This window comes from Myxocyprinus asiaticus, chromosome 31 (assembly GCF_019703515.2).
Source record: "Myxocyprinus asiaticus isolate MX2 ecotype Aquarium Trade chromosome 31, UBuf_Myxa_2, whole genome shotgun sequence".
Lineage (NCBI taxonomy): Eukaryota > Metazoa > Chordata > Actinopteri > Cypriniformes > Catostomidae > Myxocyprinus > Myxocyprinus asiaticus.
Window position 1 is genome coordinate 32,113,655 of NC_059374.1, and position 19,455 is coordinate 32,133,109.

The following is a 19,455-nucleotide window of genomic DNA, read 5'->3' on the forward strand; positions in this document are numbered from 1 at the left end:
CTTATGAGAGATTAATTTTTCATCCTTTGCTGTAGATAGAAGGTCTGTGAGTTCTTTTTTTCATCTTTTCCAAGGGATTTGAAGTCAAAGGTTGATAATACTCAGGGTTGGTCAGCTGTCATTGTTCCTCCTGAATATACTGATCTTTTCCCCACACTACAACAGCTCCTCCATTATCAGCCGGTTTCACAACTATCTCCTTGTTCTCTGCAAGCCATTTTAATGCCTGGGACTTGTCTTTCGTCAGATTGTGATGTTTAGATCTTTGTTGTTTAGCAAAAAGATGATCCACTTCATATGTTACTTTTTTGATGAAGGTATTGAGTGTAGGGTTTAAATTATTTGGAAGAAATGTAGATTTGGTTCTGAAGGGTGTTACATCCTTTGTAACACCCTTCAGATGATGACTTTCTTAGCCGAAACGTGTTGGCCATTTTAGATGTTGTAGCCCGGTTAAATAAAGGCTTTTTAATTCATACCACGTGAGTGCCTTGGATTTTTCTCTTTTTTCAAAGTTCTTTAAAATTAATTTACCATCATGCATTTCATTTTGCAACAACGCCATGTTTGTTTAGAGACTAGCTAGCATTGAACCTAACAGAGATCAAGCTACATTACATTTAAGCATGAGGTTAAGAGCTGATTTTTTTTCTATTTACATTTACTATTGACTTATAATATACTGCAAGACCAACATAAGAATAACAGCATTTAAAACAATACAAACATATATTTTTTATTTGTCATATTTTCATTTGCACTTCCATATTAAAATAAACATTCAGCAAAGTATTATATTTCACTTAGTTCATTCATGCATACCTCATGTCTTTTCACATTTTTTTCTTGCTTCTCACTGGCAGCTCCAAAGTCCCGCATTTCTATTACCTGTTCCGCCTCCTAATTATTTAATTAAATAGCAGCCTTTGTAGTTTAATATCACTTTAAGTCATGTAGGGACTGGATTTTCCAGAGTGGCAAGCTCCACATAACTCAGAGCAATTTGGTCATAACAACACAGAAACACTCAAAATAAAAGATCCCCCAAAATAAAGCTCAATGTTAATTAAAAAAGTATGACCGAAATTTAATATTCACTGTAAAACTACTACTACTACAACTAATAATAATAAATAAATAGTAATTTTATTATATATATATATATATATATATATATATATATATATATATATATATATATATATATATAAAAGATCAGTACTCGTACTCGGTCTCAAAAAAATTGTATCGGGACATCCCTATCTATATATTTACAATTTACAGTAAGGTTAATGTAATAAGGTTATAAGCCATAGTAAAACACATATTAAATTAAAATATGATGACAAATACACATGGATAGTATTCACTTCATTTGAATTATACATGCAAAACTGGTGAACATTTCTAAATCTTGTATGAGTTTTGTGATTTTTACTTATGTAGTTTTTATATATATATATATTTGTCTTACTTTAGTCACCCATGGCAATGAAAGCCTTTGTTAAGAACATTTCGAGGTTAAAAAAGCATTAAAGCTTTTAAGAAATGCACAGTATACTGCACTTTTGCTGTCAAACGAATTGTCTCCTTATAGATTACAACTGTATATGAATAAACATATAAATGTATAAAAATGATTGTCAACAACTTGCATCTGAGGCATTCATCTTTACACAAGTTTAATGTGTTAAAATGTACATCAGGTTACATCAGAAACTGCTTATCTTTCTCTTAAAACGTGACAATTTCTGTCCAATTTATTTAGTTTTAAAGCCATAAATGATTGGATTCACAATGGGAGGAAACACTAGAATAGATACAGAAAACACTCTGCATAGGTGAGCTGGAACACTTTCAAACCGATGTGCAATAAGAGGAAAAAGAGTGTTGAACTCGAACAGAAAGACCACCAAATGTGTACCACATGTTTGAACTGCCTCGATCTTTGCATCAGACTGCTTATTTTTAACATGAGTGATTAATATGTGAATGTATGTAAATGCCACAGTAGCAAGAGAAAGGCTGTGCTGTAAAACCATGGTAAACAAACCATAGATGTTGTCAACTTGTGTGTCTTCACCCATGAGTTTCACTATAGATGGATTATATCAGATAAGCACTGCCATGTACGTCTGGCAAATCGTGTAAGGCATTAGAAAACAGAAAAGTACAAATATCATTGTAAAATTAAAGAGCCACATTCCAGTTATGACTCTCACTAGGTTATCTGTAGTCATGATGGCACCATATCTCAATGGCCTGCAGATTGTAATATACCTGTCATAGGCCATAGCAGTAAGGATTATTTAAGACCTGTTACCATAAAAGTGTATAAAAAAGCCTTGAAGGAAACATGCAGGATAGGAAATTGATCTGTCCTGAGACCATATACTATATAGAAGCTGATATAGAAGCTGTTGCACCGATAGTTTCATTGATCAACATGTTAAGCAAAAGGATGTACATTGGCTTATGAAGATTCCTGTTCAAGCAAATGGTGACAACAGTTGTTACATTTCAGAGTAAAATAAACAAGTATGCCACTAGTCCAACAATGAATGCTGGGTAAATGCTCATATCAGGTAGATCCAAACAGTGCAAAGTCAGCACAAATGAGAGGAGAGATCCATTAGGATAAATGGTGGACATTTCCCCTATTTATGTCCTGCTTAAACATCAAAGCCAGTGTGAACAAACTGAATCTATACATGCTTACAATATCAATACAGTAAATAAACAGTAATTAACAATATAGGGGGAAATCTAAATCTCATCAGAATTTTGAATTTATGTTGCTTTCCAAAGTTGAGCTGTCATTTTTTTCATTTTGCTGTATTGCCTTATTCCTTCTTTACATACAACCTGGAAAGAAAGAGCAGTTGACCTTCAAGCAAGTTCAATCCTCCCAACATATTCAATAAAATGTAACAACTGTATAACAGAGTATGCAATGCAGAATTTGCTGTGACAATCGCATGGCAAATCTAAAAATTAATCAAACACATTACTCTATTATAATTAAATTATAATCAATAGTTCTCATGAAAAACAAAACAAATAAGCAGTTGTTGAGAATTAAAATAATGACTTTTACAATCTCATAATTGTCAAGTATTCACATCAAGTTTATTCACAATACTCTGTATTCAGATTACTCAGTAATTTAGTTGGCTTGCATTTCGAAAGTAGTTAATGTAGTATTTAGTCAACTTTGTGATTATCCTTCAGTGCTGTTGAAAAGCTCTTGGTTTATGTCATCTGTAATCATCCGATTTATATTTGTTGGGCAGGAAAACTCAGCTGTTTTTGTTTTGGGTTAACCATGGGAATGGCTGATGTAATGTGGCATGCACACATTCAGATTCAGACAATATTTCACATCTTGGACACCCATAACAAGTATATTGCCACCCGTTGACCAGGTAAATGCAAGGCAGCACAAGGTGCCAAACGTTTACCATAAACTAAAGTAACAGTTTTAGACCGTGAAGTTAATTAACATGTTAAGACTGGTTAATCACCGCGGCAATGGGCAGATGGGGTGCGCGATCTTGAACCAAGAGGTGCTGTCCAAGATGTGCTGAATGGCCTTGATCTGCTGCTTTACCGTCGAAAACTGCTGCACGAAGCAGTCGCCGAGCACAACTCCTGCATTACTCCCGGGCCAGGTCCACCCTCGTGCAGCTCTTTCAATGCCTTGGCCTGGTGGACCTGCAGGAGGGCCATGGCATGCAGATCAGAGACGACGTAGTCTTACAGGCCTTGGATGGGAGCCTAGGATGGTTCCGCCAGGTGGCGGTGCTCTGCAGGCACAAGTGCACCGCAATCGCCTGCTCTACCTGGGGAACGTCCGTGTAGCCCCTGGCCGCCCCACCATCGAGGGTGGTGAGAGCAGCAGAACTTGGCCGTCAGCTCTGCGTCAGCCTCAGGCTGGGCGACCACACACGAAGGCGGAAGCCCAGCTGAGTGTTCCGCATCAAACTGAAGCAGCCTGCTCTCCGATGCTGCTATCGAGATCTCATCCTCCTCCTGAGCGGCGAATGAGAGGTCGAACCCGCTCTGAGGCGGGCCGCCTGACTCATCCCTGAACACAACCAGGGTGCACGAGTGTGCTGGGGAAGGGGAGGTCCATGGGGATTCACCCGGCGGAGTTACTTCGACTGAAGTCCCCAAATCGCCCCCAGCACTAACCGTCGCGGTCTTGTGCCGGGGCGGGGAGCGGCTGGAGTGGCTTTCCCTCTGAGGAAGGAAAGCCACGATCGCAACGTGGCCATGGTTATGCTCTCACAGTGCGGGCAAGCCCAGACATGTAAGGCAGCGATCGTGACCGTTAGAAGCGGAGAGATAATGACCGCAACCAGGAACTGCACATAACTGAAAAAGACCATCAGTGCCCACTCTTTTAGGGTATATATACTCTTTTAGGGAGAAATATACTCTTTTAGCACTCAACGCGCGCTGTTGAAGCGCCCAGGGGCGTTCTCCGCACTTATCTGTGCGAGAGGGGGAGAAACCGCTGTGATGCACCATGAAATCCAACAGCCACGGAGATTGCTTGCTTTCTACAGAGGCGTATGGATTGGCAGTGGAATACATCAACACCACTCAGCTCCGAAGAAAAAATCTGAATGAGTGGTTGCACACCAGCTCCTTTTATACCTGTATGTCTGGGGGAGTGGCATGCAAATTCCACTTGCCAATTTTCATTGGCCTTTTCTCAAACATCAGAGGTGTTTGGGGCTCCCAAGGGTGACCCCTAGTGTCACTACATCGACACAACATTGAGTGAGTGACAGATAGGGAACAGAACATTAAATATTTACAAATCTCCCCTTTCTTCATTTTGTACAAAAAATAGCTCTTAATTTCAACATCTACCCTCCCAATCGAGTCTTATGTAAAGCATGCTGAGGGAAAATATCTACTGTAAAATACTGTAAATTTACAGTTCACTACCATTTATATTATTAAACCTAATAAACTTGATATATCAGCCTTCTGGAACTACAAAAGTCTGTTTTTCATGTGCTTTTTTCATCTGCATTATTAAACACCATAGTAACAACAGATGGCCACATTATCAGAATCAGAATCAGAATCAGCTTTATTGCCAAGTATGTTTACGCATACAAGGAATTTGTCTTGGTGACAGGAGCTTCCAGTGTACAACAATACAAAAACAGTACAAAAACAACAGCAAGACATAGATAATAATAAAAAATAAAAAATAGTATACACACACACAGACACACACATACATACATACATACACACATACGTAGTGTAATCTAATACAAATCTGTTATCTGTTATGTACAGTGCAAATGTTTTTGTTTTTAGTTTTTTTCCAAGAGGAATGAAACGGCAGAAGAGGTTGGATGTGTTGGATAAATATAAAAAAGACTAAGCTGTGTATTGCACATAGTTATTGCTCAATGGGGCAATTAACTGTTCATGAGATGGATAGCCTGAGGGAAAAAAACTCTTCCAGAGCTCTGAAGCTTCGGTCAGAAGGCAACAGTTCAAAAAGGTAATGGTCAGGGTGAGTGGGGTCCAGAGTGATTTTTCCAGCCTTTTTCCTCACTCTGGAAGTGTATAGTTCTTGAAGGGGGGGCAGGGGGCAACCAATAATCCTCTCAGCAGTCCGAACTGTCCTTTGTAGTCTTCTGATGTTTGATTACGTAGCTGAACCAAACCAGACAGTTATTGAAGTGCAGAGGACAGACTCAATGACTGCTGAGTAGAACTGTATCAGCAGCACCTGTGGCAGGTTGAACTTCCTCAACTGGCGAAGGAAATACAACCTCTGCTGGGCCTTTTTCACAATGGAGTCAATGTGTGTCTCCCACTTCAGGTCCTGTGGAATCGTAGTACCCAGGAACCTGAATGACTCCACTGCTGCCACAGTGCTGTTTAGAATGGTGAGGGGGGTCAGTGTTGGGGTGTTCCTCCTAAAGTCCACAATCATCTCCACTGTTTTGAGCATGTTCAGCTCAAGGTTGTTTTGACTGCATCAGACAGCCAGCTGTTCAACCTACCTTCTGTATGCAGACTCATCATCATCTCGGATGAGGCCGATGACAGTGGTGTTGTCTGCAAACTTCAGGAGCTTGACAGACGGATCCTTGGCGATGCAGTCATTGGTGTTAAATTTATGATTTAAACTTCATCAAGAGTGTTCCTTCCAGGAGCAATAATTAATACACATGTAGAGACAGTGCATAGTGTTACCCACACAAACACAAAACACCATTAGGGTAACACACTTCGACACATGACACTAAAATAATGCAATAAACAACTCCATAAACTTTATAAAACATAGAACACCCCAATGTACATAACTGATATAAAAAAATAAGACATATCTATTTCCATAAAAGATAATAAAATGTAACTGGTCACACAGGGACTTCTGGGAACCCCAATTATAGTTTTTCATAGTAATTTTTGTCTTATTAAAGGTGCAGTATGTAAGATTCAGAAAGCCTTGTTATTAATGACACCTGTGGCCGTTAAGTGAACTGCAGCCTGCTACCTGTTGCTCGTGCTCACGCTTGTGCACACACTCGATAGAGATGCGTGCGAGCAAGCATCGGCCAAAACAATGACGAAACGTGCAAAGAGACTGAATGTGATTCGCCGGCATCATGTTGACAGATGAGGTAGCATAATTAAAATTACACAGATATGATTGTTTTACTACAAACTTTGAGACTAAACTAAAACTACTTACCAGCTAACATAGCATACTGGTACACACATACAGCTACATGCTACCGAACTATACCAGACAGTTCACTTTTTCACTGCACTGTTATGTTGCACTATTGTATGTTTTGTATATCATATGTTGTACTACGTTCAAAAAACCAGCGTATTTGCTTAAATTGATCCTGTATATGTATAGATCTTTTAGTATAAAGAGAAGATCGTTGAAATTATTTGAAAGTTACGAAGCAAGGTAGCTTGCAGTTCGTCAGCGTTAGCAGGCAAGATCAAGCTGCAGTTATGTAAGCTTACCTGACCAATAAGAAGAACGCCAATTCAGGGTCGGTTTTGATCCTCAAAACCGAACGAAGGTCCCTCCAGGAATCAAATGCCCTGCCGATGTTCACTCTAGTTTTCACTCCACTACAATCACGTTCCCGCTTAACCAGATGGGATTCAGTAGAAGGCTCTTGGGAGCACGCATAAACATCACTTTATGCGATTTTCCCAGCAAAACCGACCCCCTCCCTTCACATGAAAATCAGCCTACAGGCTTTAATAGGCAACCTACGAAGTCCGGGAAGGGCTAATTTTTTAAGTTGCGCTACAAGCCATTCACACATTGGCAAAAAAAAAAGATGAATATTATATGAAAATTGTTACATACTGCACCTTTCACCAATTAAAGTGATTTTACAGGAGCATTTTTAAATTCTTTTTTTGTTAAAATTACGGAATTTTTTTACAGTTTAGGAAATCCCCCATCCAGTTTTAGTAATGTAAAATACGAAAAAATATTTATGTTTTTCCAACACAAATGGATTAAGTAAACTTACATTTTACAAACTAAAGTGTATTTCACTGAAACTGTGTCGCTTTCATTCCCTATCTGTCACTCACTCGACGTTGTGTCGATGTAGTGAGACTAGGGGTCACTCTTGGGAGCCCGAGACACCTCTGGTCTTTGATAAAAGGCCAATGAAATTTGGTGAGTGGTATTTGCATGCCACTCCCCCGGACATACGGGCATAAAAGGAGCTGGTATGCAACCACTCATTCAGATTTTCTCTTCGGAGCCGAACGGTCGTGCTCACTGAGCTGAATTCCCACGACTGTTCATTTACCTCTGCTGGATCTGACGGCTCATTTCAGTGGCTTCTCCCTCCTCTGCACTGGTGCACTGCAGAGAATGCCCCTGGTCGCTTCGGCAGAAATAAGAGTATATTTCTCTAAAAGAGTATATTTCTCTAAAAGAGCGGCACACACGGAACGTCTTTTTAAAGACGTGTCTTTTTAAAGATGCCTTTCCGATTGTGTGTTATTCCTGGTTGCGCTCGTTATCTCTCGCCTTCTGATGGTCACGATCACTGTCTTTCGTGTCTGGGCACTGCTCACGCGGAGACAGCGTTCGTGGATGGTCATGTACTCATTGCGAGGACATGTCCATGGCAACGATGCGGTCGCGGCTTGCCTTCCTAAGAAAGCAAGCCACCCAAGAGGCTCCCCGCCTCGGTCCTTTTACCCATGGGTATGAGGCCAGCACGGCTAGCACTGGGGGCGATTTGGGGACCCCAATGGGACCGCCTCCGCTGGGTATCCCCCCGCAGACCTCCCATTCCCCAGCATGCTCGTCTGCCCCGATCGTGCTTCCGGATGTGTCCGACGGCTCATCTCACGGCGAGTTCGACCTCTTATTCGGAGCCCGCGAAAGTGATGAGCTCTTGAGTGCAGGCTTGTCCAGTCGGACATGGAAGCCTCAGCTGGGCTCCTCCCTTCAGGGACGACTGCCCAGTCACAGGCTGACGCGGAGATGACGACATGCTTTCCCGGACAGCCGCGGGTGTTGGCTTGAGTGGAACCCTCCGCTCTTCCCTGAACCCTCGTGGCTTGATGATTGGTTCCTGGGCTCGCGGCGCCGCTCAAAGCCACGCTCCGCCCCCGTTCCTTTCTTCCCGGAAGTGCATGAAGAGCTGACAAGGTCGTGGGAGGCACTTTTTTACTGCCTGGTCCCGATCTTTTCAGCTTCCCCGCCCTCACTACCCTTGATGGTGGGGTGGCCAAGGGCTATTCGGCAATCCCCCAGTGGATAAAGGCGCTCGCGGTGCACCTATGCCTGCAGAGCGCCGCCACCTGACGTGGGTGCCCAAAGCCCCTGTCCAAGGCCTGTAGGTTTATGTCATCTCTGACGGCCAAGGCCTACGGTGCCGCTGGACATGCCGCCTCCGCCCTGCATGCCATGGCTCTCCTGCAAGTCCGCCAACGCGCTAAAGAAACTGCCTCTCTGAGCGACAGAGGTCACACCGCAGTCTCTCCGGCAGACGATATCCACATTAGTGGTCCAGGAGCGCAAACTTTGGCTCAACTTGGTCGAGATGGGTGAGGCCGACAGAACACGGTTCCTTGCTGCCCCCATCTCCCAGGCTGGCCTATTCATCTACACCATCAAGGACTTTGCCCAGCAGTTCTCGACTGTGGAGCAGTAGACGGAGGCTATCCGACATATCCTGCCCCGGTGCGGCTCAAGATCCCGCGCCCCATCTGCTCGTCGCCAAGGGCATCCCCCTGTGGTGACTGCACCGGCTCCACCGCAGCCCGCCCCTTCGGCCCGGCCCCGGCATGGAGCCCACAGCAGGAAGCAGATGCCACCCGTCTCGCGGCCACCAAGAACCCATGAAAGGCTTCAAAGCGCCCTTGATATGGGTGACCCAGGGACGACAAAACCCGCTGCTCTGGAGCTGGTAAGCAGACCTCTCCATCCCCGGTCGAAGGCCGGGAGAAGAATCATTTTGTTATCTTTGCATTTAATTGCACTGCATGCCCAAGTGGCTGCAGTACTCAAGAGTTCAGCAAGAGTGGTTTCCTTGTTCCCTGGGTCACGTATCCAGTGTGCATGGCCATCATCACGACCACCGTCCACCACTCTATTTGGCAGGTTTGGCGCTCCAGCGGTGGTCTCCCGCCCCTGAACGCCCAGCTGTGGCACAAATCCGCCCCTGATGTGACAGTCTCCACGGGTCTCATCCCCCTTTCCTTGGGCAGAGCCCCTCTGCCCCAGTCACCATGTTTGTAGTAACTCCTCCCCCATTGGGTAGGATCTACCTTGAAGAATCTCCACATGGTCGGAAAGACCATGTGACATATTTTTACACTTAAATATCCCTCTCTCTTTGGGCGAGGTGTGGTCTCCGTGGTGTCTTCCCCTTGGAGTGACACCCCCCGACTAGACCTGGCGGCCCAGTCAGATAATCCCCCTTCTTTTTTAGGGAGTGGAAAAAGAGAAAGGGAAAAGAGGCCACGACTGGGTTAGCCTGTCTCTATCTTTTGGGTAGTTGACTTGTCCCCAAAGGGTCGTTCGACAATCATAACTATGTTGGGGGAGGTTACGCGTCGACCTGGTGTGCTGGCTATGAGGCACACAGTGGTCTGCCCACCACACACCGCCAGTTCATGTAACACAGTTCAGCCAATTGTGGTGTTTTGTATAGGGACCCCTAGTGTCACTACATCGACACAACGTCGAGTGAGTGACAGATAGGGAACGTCATGGTTACTTGTGTAACCTCCATTCCCTGTTGGAGGGAACGAGACGTTGTGTCCCTCCTGCCACAATGCTGAACTACCCGCTGAAATGTCCGGACCTTGTCTTGGCTCCTCAGCATAAAACCTGAATGAGTGGTTGCATACCAGCTCCTTTTATACCCGTATGTCCGGAGGAGTGGCATGCAAATACCACTCGCCAATTTTCATTGACCTTTTATCAAAGACCAGAGGTGTCTCGGGCTCCCAAGTGTTGATTTTGCATGTAAATTGCAGTTTCTAGTCCGTTTCTATTAGAGTGCATCATCTGTAAGGCACTGTGTTTAATTTTAAACATTTTATATGTGCACAAATATCTGATTTGAAACTGTGGCTGTCTTGTCATGCACTTCTCACGCACCTTACAGTCTAGCACAAAAGCTCAATGGGCTTAAGATCCATAATGTCTGTGTTTCTTTGCCCACTCTAACCCTTTCTTTTTGTTTTTCTGTTTCAAAAGTGGCTTTTTCTTTGCAATTCTTCCCATAAGGCCTGCACCCCTGAGTCTTCTCTTTACTGTTGTACATGAAACTGGTGTTGAGTGGGTAGAATTCAATGAAGCTGTCAGCTGAGGACATGTGAGGCATCTATTTCTCAAACTAGAGACTCTGATGTACTTATCATTCCTCAAAACAATGACTGACTGATGAGTTTCTAGAGAAAGTGGTTTCTTTTTTGCCATTTTTGACCTAATATTGGTCTAAATACATGCCAGTCTATTGCATGCTGTGGCAACTCAAAAACAAACACAAAGACAATGCTAAGCTTAATTTAACAAACTAAATAGCTTTCAACTGTGTTTGATATAATAGCAAGTGATTTTCTAGTACCAAATTAGCAATTTAGCACGATTACTCAAGGATAAGGTGATGGCTGCTGGAAATGGGGCTTGTCAAGATTTGATCAAAAATGACTTTTTCAAATAGTGATGGTGCTGTTTTTTTACATCATCAATGTCCTGACTATACTTTGTGATCAGTTGAATGGCACTTTGGTGAATTACAGTAACAATTTCCTTCTGAAACAGCAAAATCTGTCCATTATTCCTAACTTTTGGCCACCAGTGTATATACACTGTAAAAATAAATGTATTTTTACTGAGGAAATACAGTTGAATTTAACATTCATTCCCTACTTTTCATCAAAAGTGTGAAATTCCCCTAAAATACATTTATTCACCCCAAATTAACATTTTCCCTGTTACTGATAATATGTGTTACTGACAAAAACAGGCATTCTCCTTTAAATGAAGGTAAATGTCATGTTTTACACATGTGAAAATCAAATTTTAACCTGAGATGTCTGTAAAAATATGGCCATAAAAAAGATTTCTTCCAGTGTAAAAAAAATATTTTTACAGAGACAATACAGTATAACTGAACATTAATTAAATTTTTTTAATAAGTGTTAAATTCCCATAAAAAATAATTTTTTCACACCAAATTTACATTTTCAGCAAATATTGCTGAATAATTTTTTTTTTACTTATAAAGTTATGTTTTGTACTTTATTTGTCACTACATTTGCAACACAAGATATTAAGTTTATGCAGTATTCATAATAATGAAGAAACTCAACAAATAATTTTAATTGTCAAAATTAATTTTTGCTGCTCATTCAGTTAACTTCATTAAAATGAAAGCAATCAAAATTTCACTTACTGTATAAATTTAGTATAAAAGTTTACTTAATCCATTTATGTTGGGATTTCTATAACTGTAAAAAATGTCTGAAAGTTAACAGAAAAAGAATGTAAAAATGCTAAGTTAAGTTAATTGGTTAACAGGTGGTAACCTTAACATATAGTAAAAAATTATAATATACAATACATGTATATTTACATGTAATACATGTAATTTTACAAAATAAAATATAAAATAGTGAAGTAAAATTAAAATATTGTACAAAAAATGTTTTTAGATGTAAAAGTACCAAATAATTAATGGTAAAAATGTATATTATTTCATATACTTTTATGGTAAACTTTAGTTAAAATCATGGTGAAAAACAATAATTGGGCATTCCCAGAATTCCCTGCGTGAGCCATCACATTTCATTATATTTTATGGAAACAGATATGTTTCTTCTTATTTTTTATATCAGTTATATACAACAGGGGTGTTCTGTGCTATACCAAAGGGGTGCTCTGTACCAATTTTCTTACGTGTAGGTGAAACATGGCTGCTTTGTTGAAATTTTGTAGGTGGCGCTATCGAGCCATTTTGCAACACTTAATTCTTAAACCTGTATCAGATGTAAATTTTCGCCACTTTTGAGGTGTGTGCAAAGTTTCATGATCTTTCGAGCATGTTAAGGCCTCAAAAATATTTGTTTCACATCGAAATTTCTCAGTCCGCAACGGACACACCCTTAAAAGAAAACTCAAAAGATTCGCAATTTAACATCACCAAGGCCATTGGATTAGACTGACCGAATATGATGTTGATCTGATTAAATCTCTGAGAGGAGTTTGTTAAAGTACAAGACCTGGAATTGGCTGTTGTCAGTAGGTGGCGCTATGAATATAACTAAATATTGGCACGTAGATGTGTTCAGGCCGGGACTATTATCAAACATGTGATGTTTGGTGCAGATCGGACATTGTATGTATGAGTTATAACAACTTCCATTTTCATGGTGAAACATTGAACATTGTCAGACTGTCATGGCTGTGCTGTGCAGTGAAAACTCAAAAGCTTCGCAATTTAGCATTGCCAAGGCCTTTAGATTATACTGACCAAATATGATGTCGATCCGATGAAAACTCTACGAGGAGTTCGTTAAAGTACGAGGCCTGGAAATGGCAAAAACTGAGCAAAAACTGGAGAGAAAAATCAAAATGGCTGACTTCCTGTTGAGTTTAGGGCATGGGTCCAGGAGACTTATTTGTAGGGCTTGGCATGTTACACAAGTGTACCGAGTTTCGTATATGTAGGTGAAACGTAGCGTGAGATGCACAATGTTGAAATTTTTTAGGTGGCACTATCGACCCATTTTGCCACACCTCATTCTGAAACCCATATCAGATGTACATTTTCGCCACTTCTGATGTGTGTGCAAAGTTTCATGAGTTTTCGAGTATGTTTAGACCCTTAAAAATGCAATTCATTTGGGATAAAAATAATAAATGCCTAGAAGAACAATAGGGTTCTCACACCATCAGTGCTTGGGCCCTAATAAACATATAAATTAATAAAAGCAGATAAAGTGAAAAACAGATATTTGTAGCTCCAGAAGCCACATATTTGAAGTTTTTAACATTTAATCATAAACGGTATTGAACTGTAAATTTACGCTATTTTACCATGGATTTTTTCCCCAGCATGCTTTGCATGAGACTTGATGGGGAGAGTAAATGTTAAAATTAAGAGCAATTTTATGTGTTTTTGTACAAGATGAATAAAGGGGGGAGATTTGTAAGTATTTAATATTCTGTTATGTTGAGATACAGAATGAGAGTTTCTGTAATGTTGGAGTTTTGGGGGTTACCACTGCGGTGAAGAGTCGAGCTTAAGCTTAAAAGGTCCTGAAATGAAAAATGTCTAAGTCTAAGTCTAAATGAGTTCAAAATGCATGGTGGAGTAAACCTACTTGAACTTTTAGGGTTAAAAAAACTTACATTTGTTTGTTGGCTAGGCACAATAATTACAGTGAAAACGTGTTGTTTTATAATGAATGGTCTATCAATGTTATTTCTATTTACTGTCAAAATATATTTTTTAATTAATGGTCTACACATTTTTATCTTTCTAAATGAACAGTCAAAACAAATAATTTAATTTTATGGTTGAAACATGTTATTTTAAATGACTATTTAAACATATTATTTTAGTTTATGGTTGAAACACCTATTTCATCTTGCAGTCTGAACATCTGAATTCACTTCATGGTCTAAAACTGTTATTTCAGTTAATGGTAAACATTTGGCATTTACCGTTATTTTACGGCATTGTTGTTTTTTTCTTTTTTTGTGTATACTTGTAATGAACTTCACAGCAGAAGGGAAGGAGAACAGAGGGAAGCGGGTTTTTCCAGGCTCAGGTAAGACTTTTAATCGGCCACTTCAGTGTTTACAACTTCACAAACTCATCGGCTTCACAGGCACGTAGTCACTTAAACACATCAGCTTCACAGGCACATAGTCACTTAAACACATCAGCTTCACACATACAACAGATTAAACGCAACAGCTTCAGGAACACCGTGGCGTTCCTTGTGCCAGACACTCTCTCCTCTGCTGGTGGCGTGGCTGCTTATATGCTGCTCTCCCCATGCTCACTGGAATTAGAAACAGGTGTTAAATATAATCTAGCTCAGGTGCAAGTGCCCTTACTGCTTTCTCTCTCTCCGGACAGATGCTTGACCACGCCCCCGCTGCCACATATCCCCACCGCCCGACTCAGGCCGGGGACCACCTTGAATTAAATGGCTGAAGAGCCATCACCCATTGGAATCTTTCATGCGGTGGAGCCATTGGAGTGGGGCGTGATCCGAGCAGAGGCTGAAGGCCCGCCCCAACAGGTAGTATCGGAGAGTGAGGACCGCCCACTTGATGGCAAGATACTCCTTTTCTACGGTGCTGTACTTAGTCTCCCTCAGCGAGAGCTTGCGGCTAATGTACAGCACTGGGTGCTCCTCCCCCTCCACCACCTGCGAAAGCACGACCCCCAGCCCTCTGTCTGAAGTGTCCGTCTGCAAGACAAAAGGGAGAGAGAAATCGAATCAATGTAAAAGCTGCCCCCGCAAAGTGTGGCTTTAACCTGCGTGAATGCCTGTTGACACTGCTCCATCCACTGGACCGGGTCTGGAGCTCCCTTTTTAGTGAGATCAGTCAGCGGGTTGGTGACATCCGAATAATTAGGCACGAATCTCCTATAATAGCCAGCCATCCCCAGGAACTGTCTCACCCCCTTTTTGGTCTTGGGCCTTGGGCAGGTCACAATCGCCGCAGTCTTGTCAATTTGGGGACGCACCTGCCCGTGGCCCAAATGGAAACCTAGATACCGTACCTCCATCCGCCCAATCGTGCACTTCTTGGGATTTGCTGTGAGTCCCACTTGTTGCAGTGATCTCAGAACCACCCTCAGATGCTGCATGTGCCGCTGCTAGGGCATGCCATGCCAGCGGCGTACGCCGAATGCGGTCTGAGGATTCGGTCCATGAGACGCTGGAACGTAGCCGGGGCCCCAAACAAACCGAACGGAAGCATCACAAATTGGTGTGATCAAAACAGTGTGGAGAAGACCATTTTTTCACGGGAAATTGGTGTCAAGGGGACCTGCTAATAACCCTTTGTCAAATCCAGTGTCGAATAAAATTGAGCAGTGCCCAACTGATCGAGCAACTCATCAATGCGAGGCATTGGGTAGGCATCAAATTTAGACACCAAGTTGACTTTTCTATAATCCACACAGAACCATACAGACCCGTCACACTTAGGAGCTAGAACAACTGGGCTGGACCAATCGCTGTGGGATTCCTCTATTACCCCCATATCGAACATTGCATCCAATTCTTCCTGGACAATTTTTTTTGTGCTTGGGCAATCGATAGGGACGGCTACGTATCACCACCCCTGGATGAGGTTTGTACGACCCGGTACAACAATTTCAGGAGGTTGTGGTGATATATTTGACGTGTGCCCCCTCTATCGGTTCGCTTTACCTCATAATCGAGATCCCCCACTCGTTGTGTGACCTCAAAGGGTCCTTGCCACTTGGCGAGTAATTTGGAGCTTGATGTGGGGAGTAATACGAGTACCTTATCTCCCGGTGCAAATACCCGCAGCCGAGTTCCCCTATCATACAGTGGGCTCTGTCGTTCTTGAGCTTGGAGCAAATTCTCCTGTTAGTTGCCCCAAAGTGTGGAGTTTTGCTCTAAGATCAAGAATGTATTGAATTTCGTTTTTACTGATTGAAGGTCCCTCCTCCCAAGCTTCGCATATTACATCAAGTACGCCACGCGGGCGCCACCCATACGGCAGCTCGAATGGGGAAAACCCAGTGGAGGCTTGCGGGACCTCTCGTACTGCGAATAACAGGGGATTGAGCCATTTGTCCCAATTTCTAGCATCCTCGTGCATGAATTTACGAATCATATTTTTAAGGGTTTTATTAAATCGCTCCACCAGGCCATTTGTTTGTGAATGGTAAACACTGGTTGATTTAATGGCCAATAATTCGTAAGCTCGTGTAGTGTCTGTGACATAAAGGTTGTACCCTGATTGGTGAGGATTTCTTTCGGAATCCCCACCCGGGAGATTATTTTGAAGAATGCCTCTGCAACACTTCGTGCTGAGATGCTGCGTAGATGCACTGCTTCCAGATATCGCGTTGCATAGTCCACTAGGACCAATACAAACCGATGTCCACGTGCTGACCGCTCTAATGGCCTGACGAGGTCCATTCCAATTCTCTCGATGGGGACCTCAATCAGCAGAAGGGGGTGCAATGGCACTTTTGGGGTGGCCGGTGGATTCACCAGCTGACATTCGTGGCATGCTGCGCACCACCTGCGGACATCGCCGCCAATGCCTGGCCAATTAAAATGGGCTATTAGGCGGTTCAGTGTTTTTCTTTCCCCTAGATGAACCGCCATGGGATTATAATGATCTACCTGGAACACAATTTCCAGACGGCTCCGCGGTTTTAAGAGCTGGGTTGTATCTTCCTTTGTTTGAGCATCCTGTGTCACTCTGTACAACCGCTCGTTTATAATTGCGAAATAAGGATATGAAAGTGTGACATTCGGCTGGAGTTGTTGACCATCGATCACTCTCACTTGGTCAAAAAAATCCCCTTCGGGAAATCCCCTGAGGATGGGTGGGGCTGCAGCCTCTCCCCCACTCACATCATCCTGACGCGGAGCTGACGAAGACGGCCCCGGCTCCACCTCCCCTGCCAGAGCATCGCACATTTCAAATCTCATCGCTTTTGTGCAGGACCCATATGTGCATATTCCCTTTAATACATTTCTAAATTCAGGTCAATTAGTCCCCAAAATCAGTGGATGGGTGAGGCGGGAACTAACTGCGGCCTCCACTATATGTTTTTGTTTGTGTTGAACCAAGCGTTGGTGGATATTGGTTTGATTACAACCCGTGTCCACCAATGCTTGGTGAGTACCCTCCTTGACTCTTACTTGTATCTGGTATGCTCCAGCCCGATCGGGGCAGCCTGCGGAGTGTCGTGGATCCGGACCACCGTTCCCAACTCCATCACAGGGCATTGATCCCGGAAGCGTCCCGGATCCCCGCAACTCCAGCAGACCGGCCCAGGCACCACGCCCGCACCTGCGTCGGTGGACACTTCCACCTGAGGGGAGAGCAGTGGGGCACTGTCGATGCTTTGGGCGATGCAAAACCCTGCACGCAGGGAACTGGCTTCGGTGGTGGGACTCCTCGCCTCCGCGGGGCAGGAACGGGCTCTGGGGAGAGAGCAGAGTGAGAGAGAAGAGGGGAGGGGGAAGAGAACGGGGAAAACATAGGGGAAGGGGAAAGAGAGTGGGAGGGCTCTTCCGCCCTTGGGTACGCCGCCACATAGTCCTCCACCAATCGAACAGCTTCCACCAGCTATGCCGGGCGATGGCACTGGACCCATTCTGCCATTCCTCGTGGTAGCCGTTGGACGAGCTGCTCCAGTACTACCTGATCGATCACTCCCTCGACGTCGTGATCCCCCACCAGCAGCCATCTCCGATAGGCATCTCGGAGCCGTTGGGTGAAGGCAAATGGGCAGCCGGTCGTCTCCAACTTCATCAACTGGAAGAGCTGGCGATGCTGCTCCGGACTGCGGCCAACCCGCTGCAGGATGGTCTTCTTCAGGTCTTCATAAGCCAGGAAGTTTGCCGCCGGCAGTTGTTGTGCTGAAAGCTGGGCTTCCCCGGACAACAATGGGAGGAGTCTGGCCACCCACTGATCACATGGCCAGCCCCAGATCTCAGCGGCACGCTCAAAGAGATCGAGGAATGCTTCTGGGTTGTCTTCTGCCCCCATCTTTGAGAGCGCGGGCGGGGGCATGGGGCTGTGGTTGTCCGGGGACACGGCCGGGGCTCTCTCTGGCTGAGAAGGCTCCGGATCGCATGCCGGTCCTCTGCTTGAGCCCGAAGGATCTCGAAGAACTGGCGATCTTGATCTTGCCGGAGCTCAAGCAGGGATTGTTGGTGGGACTGGTGTAGGCCAGTGAGGGATTTGAGGATCTCTGCCAACTGGGAGGACTCCATGGGGCGTACTTCCTCCAACTCCAATTCCCGGGTTTCGGCACCAATGTAACGAACTTCACTTTTAATCGGCCACTTTAGTGTTTACAACTTCACAAACTCATCAGCTTCACAGACATGTAGTCACTTAAACACATCAGCTTCGATGGAGGTCACGTGATGCCATGCAAGAAGCAGACGTGTGAGCGACGAGCTCTGTGCACTTTGCTAAATTTTTCATTATTTTCATGTTATAGTCTGGTGAAATTCGATGCACCCAGTTACACATTTGCTCTTTGAGGCAAAACATGGCAAAGAAGTCAAACTCCTCGGGCTCTGGAGACATTAAAACACACTTACGTGTTCAGGATGAAAGCCCTGACAGGCCTACAGACCGGGGAATCGATTTGGATGGCACGGTGGAAGAGGTGATCCAGCGTCAGTTGTCCAACATGTCGGTGATGTTGACGAAGGTTCTTGCTGACTTGGAGGATCTTGCTGTAATATGTTGATCGATTATAGTGATGGAAATAAAATTCTCTGAGTTAGTTACAAGAGTGACTGATGTTGAGAGACGAATCGATTGTCTGGAGTCTTCGGAGAGGGAATTAACCGTTAATCTGCCCGCAAACCAAAGTCGATTTGGAACATCTCCTTGAAAAGCTTGAAGATCTTGAGAATAAAAGCCGCAGGAATAACATTCGAATTGTTGGAATTCCTGAGCATGAGGAGGGCAGAGATATGGTGAAATTCCTAGATGAGCTTTTCCCGAGTCTGCTCGACATAACAGGCCATAAACTGGAAATCGAGCGAGCTCACAGAGTCCCAGCTCACAGATTTGCTGAGGGAGATAGGCCCCGATCAATCCTGGCCAAATTTCTGAGATCATCCGATAAAGATCTTGTGTTGTGCCAGGCGAGGAGCAAAGGGAAGCTTTCTTGGAAGAACCATAATATTTTCTTGTTCCCA

At 43.6% G+C, this 19,455-nt stretch overlaps 1 pseudogene; it reads right to left on the reverse strand.

The window, feature by feature from the left end:
* Positions 1-1,760: 1,760 nt before the first annotated feature.
* On the reverse strand, positions 1,761-2,652 carry LOC127422152 (olfactory receptor 52B2-like; annotated as a pseudogene).
* Between the last annotated feature and the right edge of the window lie 16,803 nt (positions 2,653-19,455).